Here is a 13,989-nt window from a genome sequence, read left to right as displayed (position 1 = left end):
CCAGGCCTGAGATGGGAGGGGCTGCTGCCAAAATCTCTGAAGTGCCTTTTAGACATTTTCCCCATTGTCTTGGCTATTGACATTCAGCTCCTCATGCAAATTTCTGCAGCTGGCTTGAATTCCTCCCCCAGAAAATGGGTTTTTCTTTTTTTTTGAAATCTTTTGAGGAGTCTCACTCTGTTACCCAGGCTGGAGTGCAGTGGTGTAATCTTGGTTCACTGCAATCTCTGCCTCCCAGGTTTAAGTGATTCTCATGCCTTAGCCACCCAAGTAGCTGGGATTACAGATGTGCACCATCACACCCACCTAATTTTTGTATTTTTAGTACAGATGAGATTTCACCATGTTGGCCAGGCTGGTCTCAAACTCCTGGCCTCAAGTGATCCACCCACCCCAGCCTCCCAAAGTGCTGGGATTACAGGCATAAGCTACTGCACCTGACTGGGATTTTCTTTTCTACTACATGGTCAGGCTACAATTTTTCTAAACTTTTATGCTCTGCTTCCCTTTTATTAATAAATATAAGTTCCAGTTTTAGATCATCTCCTTGCTCATGCATATGACCATATGCTGTTAGAAGTATCCAGGTCACATCTTGAATGCTTTGCTGCTTAGAAATTTCTTCTGCCAGATACCCTAAATCATCACTCTTATGTTCAAAGTTCCACTGATCCCTAGAGCAGGGTTACGACACCACCAGTCTCTTTGCTAAAGCATAGCAAGAATGACCTTGACTCCAGTTCCCAATAAGTTCCTAATTTCCATATGAGACCTCCTCAGCCTGGACTTAACCATCCATATCACTATCAGCATTTTGGTCACAACCATTCCACAAGTCTCTGGGATGTTCCAAACTTTCCCTCATCTTCCTGTCTTCTTCTGAGATCTCCAAACTGTTCCATCCTCTGCTCGTTACCCAGTTCCAAACCTGCTTCCACATTTTCAGGCCTCTTCTCTTCTCTTCCTGGTACTTCCTGGTCCCAACTTTGGCATTGCTATAAAGAACTACCTGAGTGCTCACTTTGGCAGCACATATACTAAAACTGGAATGACACAGAGAACATTAGCATGGCCCCTGTTCAAGGATGACAAAGAAAAATTAAAAGGAAAAAATTTTTTTAAAAAAGAACTACCTGAGACCCGGTAATTTATAAAGAAAAGAAATTTAATTGATTCACAGTTCTACAGGCTGTACAGGAAGCATGGCTTGGGGGCCTCAGGAAACTTACAGTCATGACAGAAGACAAAGAGGAAGGAGGCACATTTTACATGGCCAGAGAAGGAGGAAGACTGGGAAGTGGGAGGTGCCATACACTTTAAAATAACCAGGTCTCATGAGAACTCACTATTATGAGAACAGCAAAAGGGAAATCTGCTCCCATGATTCAGTCACCTCCCACCAAGCCCCTCCTCCAACACTGGGGATTATAATTCGACATGACATTTGGGTGGGGACACAAATCCCAAACCATATCAGTGGGGACTTGTGTGGGCAGCACAGGGTGGGTGTGCAGCAGGGTGGGCACATGTGTGGGCAGCCCTGGGTGGGTATGGTGCCAGGTGTGCCCATGTGTGGGCTTTGCAGCCAGGCATCCTGGGTTTGAATCTTGGCTTCACTGCTTCAGAATTCCAGGGCTGGGAGCAAGTGCCCACCTCCTTTCCTTCACCTATGAATAGGGATATATGTAATTTGCATCATCTTTATCAATTTACTGTGAGTGCCTAGTGGGCGGAGTGCCTGATGAGGGCCCTCTGTCACCACTGGTGATGGTTTTGTTATTATTGTTATTGATTTGCTGGTGGCTGGAGGCATTAGGCACACTGCCGACAGAGGCTGAAGAGGCTGTTTTTTAGTCTATCTATTTAGTTCCATCCTTTAGTGAATCTCCATAGCTCTCCCACATGGTGTGCTTCTTGAGCCCCTGTGAGTCTGCAGTCACCTGCCTTTTGCTGGAGCCTGTGCACGACATCTGGGCTGATTGCGGCATTGTTGAGCCACAACAAAGCCCCCATCCACAGCAGCCACAGGGCTGTGTCTGTTAAGGCCTGTTAGAGCTAATTACCTCCAGACCACATTCTTCAGATAAGGAGCATTGTTCTTTGACAGCTGAGGATGAAAGTGGTACCTAACATGCAGCTGCACTGGCTGTGAGGCTGGAGGCCTCAGACCTGCTCCTCTGTTGCCTGGGAGATGGCCAGGGAGGCCATGGCAGCAAAGAGGCAATAGGGGGCGGGGCCTAGACTCTGACTGAGAAGTTGATTGGCAGGACCTGGAGGGCAAAGGTCACAGGAGGAGTGGGCTGGGTCTTTGTGCCACCTGTGTTCTCAGCACCACCACCAGCATCCCCACCCCCACCCCCATCACTCCTACCATACTAAGAGCTCTCCACCTGCCTACCCTGAGTGTCCTGAGACCCAGGGGCATTGCTTCCGCATCCTGCCACAGGCCATGTGCTTGGATTGGGTGCTTTTAGAGAGAAAGCTGGTGTCAGGCTGAGCTTACTTCCTTTGGATCTTAGATGCCATGTTAGATCAAGTTTTTCAGAGCAGATGCTGAGCCAAAGATTCAGGTTCAAGTGATTTCCCTAGAAGGTGCTCTCCGGGGAGAACGGATGGTGGGAGCAGCACAGGGAAGGTGTCTTAGTCTGTTTTGTGTTGCTGTAAGGGAATATCTGAGCTTGGATAATTTATAAAGAAAGCAGGTTTATTCGGCTCACAGTTCTGCAAGCTGTACAGAACAAGAATTATGTCACTGGCATCTGCTCGGCTTCTGGTGAGGCCCTCAGGTTGCTTCCACTCATGATGGAAGGTGGAAGGGGAACAGGAATGTCACATGACGGGAGAAGAAGCAGGAGAGATGGGAGGAGGTGCCACACTCTTTTTAACATCAAACAGTGAGAAATCACCCACTACCATGGGGACAGCACCAAGCCATTCATGAAGGATCCACCCCCATAACCCAAACATCTCCCACCAGGCCCCACCTCCAACATTGGGGATAATATTTCACATTAGATTTTATTCAAACTATATCAGAAGGCGTCCTGGCATCAGGATTTGCCATGACAGTGAAAACTGAAGCTACCACACCTAAGACCCAGCTTCCAGAACTCATGAGACACCCCTTCTGCCTCTTTGGATTGGCCAAAGAAGCCATGAGGCCAGCCTGGAGTCAGGTGGAGGGAAGTGGACTTCCTGGGTGAGTGGCTGCACCCACAGGGAGAGAAGGAGCTGTCCGGATTTATTTGTTACAGACGACCACAGGTCTGCCACCTATCTCCACTGACACACTCCACACCACTCACGCTCCATGGCCTAAGTCTCTCGGTTGTTGTTACGTTGTCCTTCACAACTTCTTCATTTGCCTTTTGGTGGACTAAAATTCATTCTCTATTTATTTATTTAAAAGGAACGTCAGTAGACAACAGTTCCTCAATTTGTGAATATTTTCAGAAATGCTTTTTTACGGTTCAACATGAATAACAGCTTTATTCTGTTCTAAAATTTTATTCCGATATAAAATTATTGGTTCGTACTTTTGTTTCCTGGAGATTTTGCAGGCATTATTTCACTCTTCTCTAATATGAGGTGCTGCTGTAGAAAATCTGAAGCCAGCTTGGACTTGTCTCCTCATGTCAGGGCCTTCATATTTTTGCCTGGCTGCCAAACAAATTCTTTGTGTTTGACCCCCACGTCTCAGTGCCGATCATGTGCTACAGTTTGTGTAGAAACATGATACACCTTCTTAATCCATAGGTTTCATCTTTTTTAGTTTCACAACATTTTCTTGAATTATTTGAATCTCTTCCTTTTATATTTGATTTTCTCCTGCAAGGCAACCAATTATGTGTGTGTTGTGTCGGCATTTTGTGTTTTCCTTTTCTATCCTTTTCCTCTAAACCATTGTGATGCTTATTCTTTTCTGGTTAATTTTTTTTACTTTTTCCAAGTCTGGCTTCACCTCTCTGGCAATGGTTTTAGCAGAATCAATTCTCCTTTTCTCTGATTCTAGTGTGGCCTTCATTTTGTGATTTTTAAAAATTCTGCTTCTTTTCTTGAGCTCTGCCTACCTGTTTTTAAAATCTCCTATCATCTTACTGTTTCTCATTGAAGTCTGTCTCGGCTTTTGTTTTACATGAAAGGTATTTTCATCTAGATCGTTAAGTTTCTGATTGTTAAAAATGTTTCTATCATCTTCCCCAATGCAAGGATTTTTCGTGTCTTTGCTTTTTACCTTTTCTATTATTTTCTTCCTTTTTCTTGTAATGTTTTCAGTGGACTCTACTCTCATTCCTTTCTGTCGTCGTTTACTTGCGCACAAAGTGAGTTCTTCCCGAAACAGCTGTCTGCAGCGTGTGGGAGGGCAGTCCTGGGGAGAGGAGTGACCCTGGCTGGCTGTGCAGCCCAGCAGCAGGGCCTCCACCTCGCCCTAGACCAGTGAGTGCACTTGGCAAGGCCTTCACACTCTCAGTGGCTCAGAGTTGTGGCTGCCTCCTGTTTTCCGTGAGGATAGAATTCCCATCTCTGTTTCTCATCCTGGTTGACAAAAAGAGAGACAACTTTACTAAAGGCTCACTTTAACAAGCAACGGACACTTTTTGCTTGGTCGTTTTGTGTGCGTGTATGTTTGTTCCATTTTGTTTGCTACAACAAAAGCAACAACAAAAGAAATAAATACCCTTAATTTCATAACTCTGGAGATTTTTCACAACATTTCACAACTCAGATGTCGTGCCTGGCGGTCTTATAGAGAAATCCGTAAAGATTCATTCACTCGTTGCTATGGACTGAACGTTTCCTATGTGGAAGCTCTGACCCCATTTGCAAGTGGGACACTTGGGAGCTGATGAGGTTTGGAGGAGGTCATGAGGACCCCGTGACAGACCATCCTGTCTCTGCTGTGAGAGGACACAGCAAGAAGGAGGCTGTCCAGGGACCGGGAAGCAGCTCTCTCCAGAGCGAACCCTGCCTGGGACTCCCAGCCTCCAGAAATGTGAGAAGTGAATGTCTGCTGTTAAGCTGCCCCATCTGTGCTATTTTGTTGTAGTGGCCTGGACGGACTAAGACACGCATTCAATCATTAATTTATTCAAAGATACTGCAGACCACCTCTTGGGTAAGTTGGCCATGGAGTTCTTATCCGATGCCAGAGAGGCAGCATAAATGAGACAGCCAGGTGCAGCTCTCCTGGAGTCTGACCACAGCTGAGACAGAGAGAGAAGACAGACAACGAGCCGGCAAGCAAATGAAGCTTCCTGTTTCTTTAATGCAGATGAACTAGCAAGGAGAGAAACGGGGGGCGGGGGGGCAAGGTGCTGCTGAGCCAGGCGGGCTGCTGCTCGGTGCTCACTGGGGAATGTTGTTCAGGTGAGTCAGGGCCTCATGCCACGGAGAACATTTATGCAATCCCACCTGACAATGGCTCCCGAAGGAAGAGACAGATGTACAGCAAGTACCGCATTTCAGAAATTCACGGAGCAGCAATTCTGAAAAGCGCGGGGAGAGCAGGGGTCAGAGCAGGGGCAAGGACAGCAGCCAGGACACAGGTTTCTTTAGGATCTCTGGACTGGCAGCATGCCAGGCCACAGAACACCTGTGTGGACAGTCTGTGCCACCCCCAACCTCCTCACTTCCAAAGATGAGCTCTCCCCTGCATTTGGGACGCCCACACCCAGGGTCACTGCCAAACAGCACCATCCTCTGAATCTCAGGACCTTGCCCTGGATGCCGGCTCACTCCCTCACACACGTCCTGTGGACTTCACTCTAAAACGCTCCCAGAAGCTGGCCACTGCGCCCACCTCCACCACGGACTCCAGGTGCAGCCCTCATCCTGTCGCTGGGTAGACCTGCGGCCAGGGTGTCCTCGCTGGGCAGTGAGATCAAGATACTTCCCGCCCCTTCCTCTCAAAACTCCCCACTCAGATCTACAGCAAAACCCAAGTTCTTCAGTGCTTCGCAAGACCCTTGGTCCTACCAGGTCACCACTTATCCCAAGATAGATTCCAGACGACCTGGTGGGTGGCCTAACGCATTGTCAAGGGCAAGGGCTTGGTTTTTGTTTTGTTTTCTTTAGAGACAAGGTCTTGCTTTGTCACGCAAGCTGGAGTATAGTGGTGTGATCACAGCTCACCGGAGGGAGCAGCCTCAAACTCCCAGGCTCAAGTGATCCTTTTACCTCGGCTTCCCAAAGTGCTGGGATTGCAGGCGTGAGCCACCGTGGCAGACCGCTCGTAGTTTTTGTTTATTTTGTTTTAAGAGCTGCTGTAGAACCACACCTACCCCAGCCTCTCCTCTGTTTGCTGTGACACCTCAATCTTTGCACCTGAAATCTGCAATGTGGGACATCTCGTGATGTGACTGGTCACGAGACGCCCTTCCTCTTACCGGGTTTGCAGGGAGCTGGCCTGGGCGGGGCAGCGGGGAGGAAGGGGCACCGGAAGAGGCATCTCGGGGCAGGCCAGTCTCCCTGTTCACCTCCATGGGATTTCAGGGTCTTTTCAGTCTCCTGAACAACCACTCAGATTTCTTCTCCTATAACCTCTGTAGACCCCATTCCCACCCCTACCCTCTCCCTGATCCCGGCCCGAAATGCTGAGACACTTTTTGCTTGATAATTATAGACTCCAAGTTCCTAACATAATTCCCAAGCCACCAATTCTGAAAAGTTATTTACCAGACTCTTTCCAGTTGGTTTTCAAATGTTATAGATTCTAACCCCATTTTTTCCACTAGGAATAAGTGAGCTTTTAAATGAGCTTTGCCTCATGGGACGGTGACTTTTCTTCACTGCTTCAGCCCACGCACCAGCTCCTGGAGACAGTGGTTAGAACACAGGATGCAGAATGTGCCAGTTTTAAGAGCCTTCCTGGGACCTTCCAGGGGCGTCTGCCCAGCCCCATCTCCGGGAGGAGCCTTCCTCACGCAGGCCAGGCACGGAAGGACAAGGAGAGTGTGAGGGAAGTGCTGGCCCAGGTCACAGCACCAGCCTCACATTCTGCCTCTGCCTGGCTGCAGATGGCAATGCCTGGCCGCAGACGTCCCCCCTGAGACTGCACCAACCTACCTTGCAGGGTTGAGGTGGTGTACGAATGGGGAGCTGGAGCCACAGAGCACCTGCTGCTGAGGCATCGCCCTCCTCCTGCACTGTCGGGCAGGGAGGAGAGCAAAGCTCCTGGGACCCCTCCCCTGGGAACCTGAAGGCAGACCCAAGTCTTATCCTCTCAAGTCAAGAGAGTAGGCCTGGAGGGCAGCAGAGAGGGCTGGGCAGGGGAGGGGGCTGGGGACGGGGCTCAGGGGCAGGAAGGCACAGGATTAGCAAGCAGGGCTGTTGTGGGGGCGGCGGGGTGGTGGACTCCCCAGGCAACCATAGAGGGGGTTCCCTTTGAGTTTGAGATCTTGCAAAGACAGCCCCTGCAACCCAAGCTCCTACCACTGCCCCCAAAGACCCCCCCACCCCCTCACACACGCCCCCCAGAAGGATGCATCTGGGCTCTGGAAGGACACTTAGTCCTGGACTTGGCAGCATCCCAGAGACCCAGGCACCCCTGAGACACAGAGGCATGGGGCAACCAGGAGGCGGAAACCACAGAGGCCCACGCCCTGTTCTTGATCAGCTCTCTCAAGACTCCATCTGTGAAGTGGGGCAGCTGTCCCTCAGGGCTCCTGGGGTGACTGAAGTGACACTGAAGCTACCCCTACTCGTGTGCAGGCAGCAGCCAGGCCCAGCATGCTCCAGACCTTCTGCCCAATCGACAATTGAGGCAGGAGGAATTCCAGGACCCAGGCACAGGAGAGGTCACAGTGGGGGTGCCCAGGAGCGGATTTCATGCTCAGGCCACCCACAGCCCAGACTCAGCACTCAGCCCCCTCGGGCAGCTGTGGGCAGTCTTCTACCCTCCTCTGGGCCTCACTTTCCCCCATTAGAAGGGCCTACTGGTTCTGATTGCAGGGTCCAGCCTGGCCAGGACTCCTCAGGGTCCTTCAGCCTGCAGGCTGGTTGTCAGCCCGCTCAGGATGTCAACTCTGGCCAGGGTGTGCGGGTGCCTCTGCAGGCCCATCTCCAAGGCTGTGACCCAGCAGAGGGGCCACAGGAGTGGAAAGGCGAAGGGGTGTGGTGGTGCCAGCTGGGGAGCCCTGGGGTTTTTGCACAGAGAGAACAATGGCTGGGAAAGCTGGCCCAGGCCACGCCGCCCCTGCAAACCTGGGAGCTGCTGGTGCTGAGAGCCTTGAGTGCTGGAGAAGCAGCACCCTGGAGACCAAGCTTTGGCATGGAGCTCGATTCACTGGGCAAGCTGCGGAAGTAATTGGGTCTGTGGCTCTCAGCAGGGTCTGGAAACCGGGCCTGGCCTGCTGTGGCCTGACACAGGCCTCCAAGCCCACCGAGGCCACTGGGAGGTGAGGGTGTGCCTGAGACCCCTCCCGGAGCCCGGTCCCTGGAGTCTGGGGTTCTACCCCCACCCACCGCAGGGCTCCCGCATGCTCACCTGGGCTGAGCCCTGAAGCTTCCAGTCTCCGCACGACAGAGGCCGGAGCCAGGCAGGTCTGGTGAAGTCCCCGGTGGTCAAGAAATTGGCAGCGAGGGGTGGGGTTGACCTGACTCAGGTCTCTGGGTCCTGGCCCCGGCTCCTGTCCCACTGCCGGTGGGCGCGGCGACAGCAGTGGCCCTGGGAGGTCAGCTGCCCCCGCCCAGTGCTGCCCCCAGGACTCCTTTCTCGAGGCTGGGGAGCGTTTCAGTCTTCAGGGTGCCTCCTCCGGGAGCGGCGGTGCTGGGGGATTTCTCTGAAGCTCTTTGCCGAACATCCCCCTTTTCCCAGCGGTGCCAGCTCCTGAGCTGACAGGGAAAGGCTGTGTCCCCACCCGGCCTCCCAGACGTCCTGGGCCTCTGCGCCGTCCACAGGCTGGCCAGAACCTCACACACGGTTTCCCATGTGCTGGAATCACCTGGGCTTGGACCCAGCACACCCTCAGGTCCACACAGCTCCCCAGGCCCTGGGGAACCACAGCCCCACCTCTCCAAGCCCCCTTCCCTGGGGGTTCCCTGTAGGCCCTGAAGACCCTGCTGGGAGCCTCCCTTTCCTCCTCGTGTGCCGCCGGGGCCCATCTCCAGCTCCCATCCATCCAGGGTGTTCCACGTGGAAGGACCAGCTCACAGCCAGCTGTTCACGCCTCGTCTCCCCCTGCTTCTGATCGACCTCAGGCCCCACCAGGGACAGGTGGGGGCTGTGGGGCCCTGGCCTCCCCCGAAACATGGCCTGGCTGCATGTTTTGATGAGAGGGGGAACTGAGTAGGGTCTGGGGCACCAGAAGGCCAAGAATCCATCCTGGGGAGGCAGCAAGGGGCGGGAACCCACCGGAGCCGAGGCACTGATCCTCCAGCACGTCGGACTTTTCGTCCAGGCCCAAATCTAAAGGTGAAATTAGGAGCTTCAAGCTGGCGTCCACCATCTGAGAGAGGGTCCCATGTGCTGTCCAGACCTGCCCATGAGGGGGTCCTGCCAGGGCTCTGGGTGGAAGCTGTGTCTGCAGCCCCCACATTGTGAGCTCTCCCCAGATGGACCCAGTCCCCGAGACCAGCCCCCATCACTCAGAGCCTCCCCATTGTTCTCTGGATGCTGCGGCTTTTCTGCCCTCTTGGGCTGCTCTTATACCTTCCGGACAATTCCAGGAAGTGGCTCTACTGAGGCAGCCGACGTCAGCATACCTGCCCCGGCACACACAGGTGGCGCCCCCTTTCCTGCCGCAGGAGGGAGTAGGGGGCGCTGCCTAATTTCCACCTTCCATAACAACAGTGAAACAGCAGAGCAGCGTGACATTTACAAAAAGGTGCTTGTTAAGAACCGTCCTCCCAACTTAATTAACACTAAAACCCTTTAGGTGTTCCTCCAAGTGCATATAAACAGCTGTCTTTCCCCGCGCGGGAAGTAAACTCAGAGAGTGTTTCCATAAAACCAATGGACTGTAACTCCTTGCAAGCAAAACCGTCATGAAATGTTACGGCTGCGGATGGAGGGCGGTGAGGGGTGGCCAGCTGCCCGAGCAGATGCAGCAGCCAGGACCGGAGCCTCCACTGCTGAGGAGCCACCGTGCGGCTGCTCCACACCGCCCGCGCCGTTAAATCACACTGTGTTATTTCAAGGCCACGTGCTGAAGCTCTTGGCAGCTTCCTTCTGGGCAGGCGTCCTGGACTCTGCTGGCTGGGGTGGGAGCTTGGGGCTACTCCACCTGCAGCCTGGGACTCGCCCCTCTCCCTCCTCAACCTTGCCCCTCCGTGCCCACATAGCATGAGGAGGCTGGGTTCTTGCGTGGGATCCATCAGCCCTCAGGCTGGGCGCTGCGGCCACACCATCTGGATACAGGGAATCTAGAATAGCCACTTTGTAGCCACCAGCCTTGGGAACCCAGACTCTAGAATGTTGGACACACAGACTCGGGGCCAGGGCTCTCCCCACTGCAACTCGGGTCCCTCATCTGTAAGGCAGGAAAGGTGACCCCCGCCACCAACCCCACAGCTGAAGCAGTGAGGCTCCCCTATCTTCCCAATGTGTGCACCAGGCCTTCCAGGCAGGCAGCACTTGCCAGACCTGACTGCATGCCCACCCATGGCAGCAGCGACTGGCCTGTGGGCCCACCTCAGGGCCTCCCTGGAGGCGGCACACTGGGGAGCCAGTCTGGTTCTACTCTCTGGCTCCAAAGGGTCAGCTCCTTCTCTCAGAGTCCCCGAGAGCTAAATGGAGCCCCAGTGGCCCCATATCGCTGGGCTCATAATAGCCCCAAGAGTTGCAGAGCCCCACAAGGCCGTGACAGCAGCCCACCAGCTCTCCCAGTGCCCTCCTCCTTCTAGAGTCACTTCTTCCCTGGATCCTATTTTATGATCACAAACTCCCAGGAGGCTGGCAGCAGGCACCCAGGGAGATGCATCTGACTTTCTCATCCTCGGGTGCCCAGTTCAGGCCCCAGCAGCCTTCCAGAGTGAGGACGCACCAGCCCCCAGACCAATCCAGCCACAAGGGAGCCAAGACCTGGGACACTGTTGGCCTTGAGGGACGCTTGGGGAGCTGGACTGGGCTGGAGACAGCCTCGCTCCCTCCTCAACCAGCACCTTCCCCTTGCTCAGCTAGCGTGTGCAGACGCCCCCTTGCTGGACACCTGTGGGCCTGATGGACAGACACTGGGATGTCATCCCCAAGGCTCTCGCATGAACACACAGTTGTGTGTGGACCAGAACGTTCTTTGTTGACTGCGGAGCACTGAGCGAAACAGAAGGATTGTCACCATTGCCTGAGCTCTGCAGTGGCCCTTGACAGTGGCTACCTGTGCCAACCTCTTCCCTGAGCCCCTGGCAAGGGCCTGTGTCCCTGCACCCCATCCCCAGTGCCTCACTGGGACAGAGATCATCCTCATCGGGAACTTGGAAAATGTGACCTGAATTAACCGCAGCTGGGCCTGGCAAACCTGGGGGTTCATCTCCGCAGCCCCAAAGCCTCTTATATAAAACACGATGCCTCTGCCGGCCAGGGTGGAGGAGGAACGGGGCATCAGGGTTGAATGGGGATGGCGCTTCGGCATGGGAAGATGAAGATGCTCTGCAGGTGGACGGTGGTGATGGCTGCACAGATGCGACTGTGCTGAACGCTGCTGACTACGCCCGAGAGTGGTCACAGTGATGTGCTGTACTCTACGTATATTTGACCACAATAAAAGATGCAGATTCATTTTTACAAATCCACAGGTCAGGAAAATCAAGAACAAAGAGACCACCGTTGGTGTGAATGTTAGAAAGAGTGACGCTCCTTCCACCTGTGGTGTAGATGTCAATGCTGGAAAGCAGGAGGATGCCTGTCTGCACAGCCTTCGACGGGGAGAGAGGTCCCTGGGGCCACCTCAAGGTCATCTGCGGCTGTCACCTCCATACCTGTCGTTCAGGGATTTGGGGCACACAAATGCAAGGACCCCCTTCCCCGAGGCCGTGGTGAAGCCAGGTGGGAGCCACCGACGTGGGCAGCAGGCAGGGCCAAGGCAGGTGGGGGCTTCCCGGTGGGCCTCGCATCCTGGAGGTCAGGGGCAGGCCCTTGGAGAGAGGCCGCTGTGGGAGCCTGCACCAACCTGGCCAAACCCAGCCCTCAGGTCGCACAGCCTCCTTCCAGGGCCCCTTCCCTTCCTCCCTGCCCCTTCTCTCCAGGAAGGCCAGGGCCTGTGGGCCAAGCTTCAGTATCCTAAAGCCTTCAGACGCACACCAGGGCTGCACTGGGCTGTTTCCTGTTTTAAGAACATGCCCTCTTCCTGGGGACCCCGAGTGGTATCACTGGGAGGTGGGCCACTCTGGGGGTTTCTCTCGGTGGAGCAGCAGCAGGTTTCCCCCCCACGTCTCTCTGGGCATCAGCAGAGCAGCTCTGCTCTTTCCCACGGGTGCCCGCTGGAGGCTGGCCGTGTGCCGGCTGAGGGAGTGCTCCCTGGGCAGGCCAGGGATGGCAACAGGGGCCTGTAGTGGAAGAAGCCCTGGGTTCAAATCACCTTCCTTTCTCTGAGCCTCGGTTTTTCCCACATGTCTAACACAAGGTGAGGCTCATGGAACTTGGGACGTCAGGATCTCCAGTCTGGCACCCGGGGCCCAGCCTCCCTTTCCGTCTTTCCTGGACCCTGCACCCCACTGATGCTCAGTCCACCTGGAACAGGGAGGTCCAGGGCAAAGGGTGCTGAGGACATCCCTCCCACCGTGCTGGCCACCCTCCACCACACTGCATCCTCGAAGCTGCAGTTTGGGGGTTCAGCATCCTCTGCCCTGAGGGTGCCACTGAGCACTATGCTGGCATCTTCGTCACCGGGTTGCTGTGGGCATTCAGTGAAAAGACGCCAGCCCCTCCCAGCACATGGCCACTCCCCTGTCCTGGAGCAGGTGTTGGCTGGGAGTCTGGTGTGTGCTGGGGCTCCACCTGGCCACGCAAACCTTGGGGCCAGCATAGTGAGCCAGTGCCGGCCTGTCCAGAGGTGTGCGTGACCTCCCATGTGGGTGACCCCACCTGAGAGCCAGCATCCCCTGAGACAGCCTGGCACAGCCTCGTGCCTGGATGTTGCAAGCCTGGTTGGCACTAATTTATTGCAAATTGTTTGGGAAAAGTCAGTTTAATTAAAATCTAAATGAGGCTCCCAGGAGGGCCCCTTCCCCCAGTCCCAGCCGATGTAATGAGGAGAGGCGGGCGTCTCACCAATTCCGGTGGCTTTCATGTTTTTGTCATCCCAAAGCCCTGAGATAATAAAATTTATTCATAGAACTCACACTTCAGTGGTGTGAATAAACGGCGGGCTGGGCACGCAGAGAGTCACGCGGAATCCCAAACCAGAGCCGGTGGCTGTTCAGGGGACCGTTTTCTTCCCATCATAAATCAGCGCGCGGTGGAATTGCCGATGGAGTTGCCAACGGGGCGAGGGCCACCCCGAGCAATCAACCGGTCCGCGGCTGTCCTGTGGTGACCTTTGCCAGTGATTTTTCATCCATCTTGGCTTGTTTTAGGGCAGACGCTGCTGGGCCTGAAGCATAAGGGGCCCTCCAAGCGCCCCAGCCCCTGCAGAGGCCAGAGGAAGCCATTACATGTGCTTCCTGAGCCAGGGACCTTGCTGTGTGCCCCCAGCAGGCCCTCTCCTCTCTGGAGCCTCCGTTTCCCCAGCTGCCGTAGCAAAGGCCGGAGCTGGCTGGTTCTGTGCGCCCATCTCACTCAGTCCGCCTCCTCTGGAAGACGGAGCCGCACACACCCAGCTGCTCGGGGAGGAACAGGTGGGCTGTGTTCCCACTAGGCCCACTTTTCCTCTGTCCGGAGCTGACGGGTGTGACACAGGGAGGGGCTGTGTGTGGCTCAGAAATGCACCTCTCCACGACCAGGCAGTAAGGGTGTAGCACTGGGAGGGGAGGGAGGCATGGCCCCTGGGAGAAGGCAGGCACCTCAGCCCCCATGTCTGAGGGAGAGTGTCTAGGTGGAGGCCCCGTCAGGCAGGA

The 13,989-nt window shown here is 54.6% G+C and overlaps 1 non-coding gene across 1 annotated transcript; it reads left to right on the top strand.

The window, feature by feature from the left end:
- The first annotated feature begins 1,013 nt into the window (after positions 1 to 1,013).
- Positions 1,014 to 1,120, top strand: LOC123574743 (U6 spliceosomal RNA). The gene has a single exon (XR_006699947.2). It is a non-coding gene; the product is annotated as a U6 spliceosomal RNA (small nuclear RNA).
- The last annotated feature ends 12,869 nt before the right edge of the window (positions 1,121 to 13,989 follow it).

This window comes from Macaca fascicularis, chromosome 7, assembly GCF_037993035.2.
Source record: "Macaca fascicularis isolate 582-1 chromosome 7, T2T-MFA8v1.1".
In the NCBI taxonomy this organism is placed as follows: Eukaryota; Metazoa; Chordata; class Mammalia; order Primates; family Cercopithecidae; genus Macaca; species Macaca fascicularis.
Note: the sequence above shows the minus strand (reverse complement) of the source record. Positions and strands in the feature narration are given on the sequence as shown.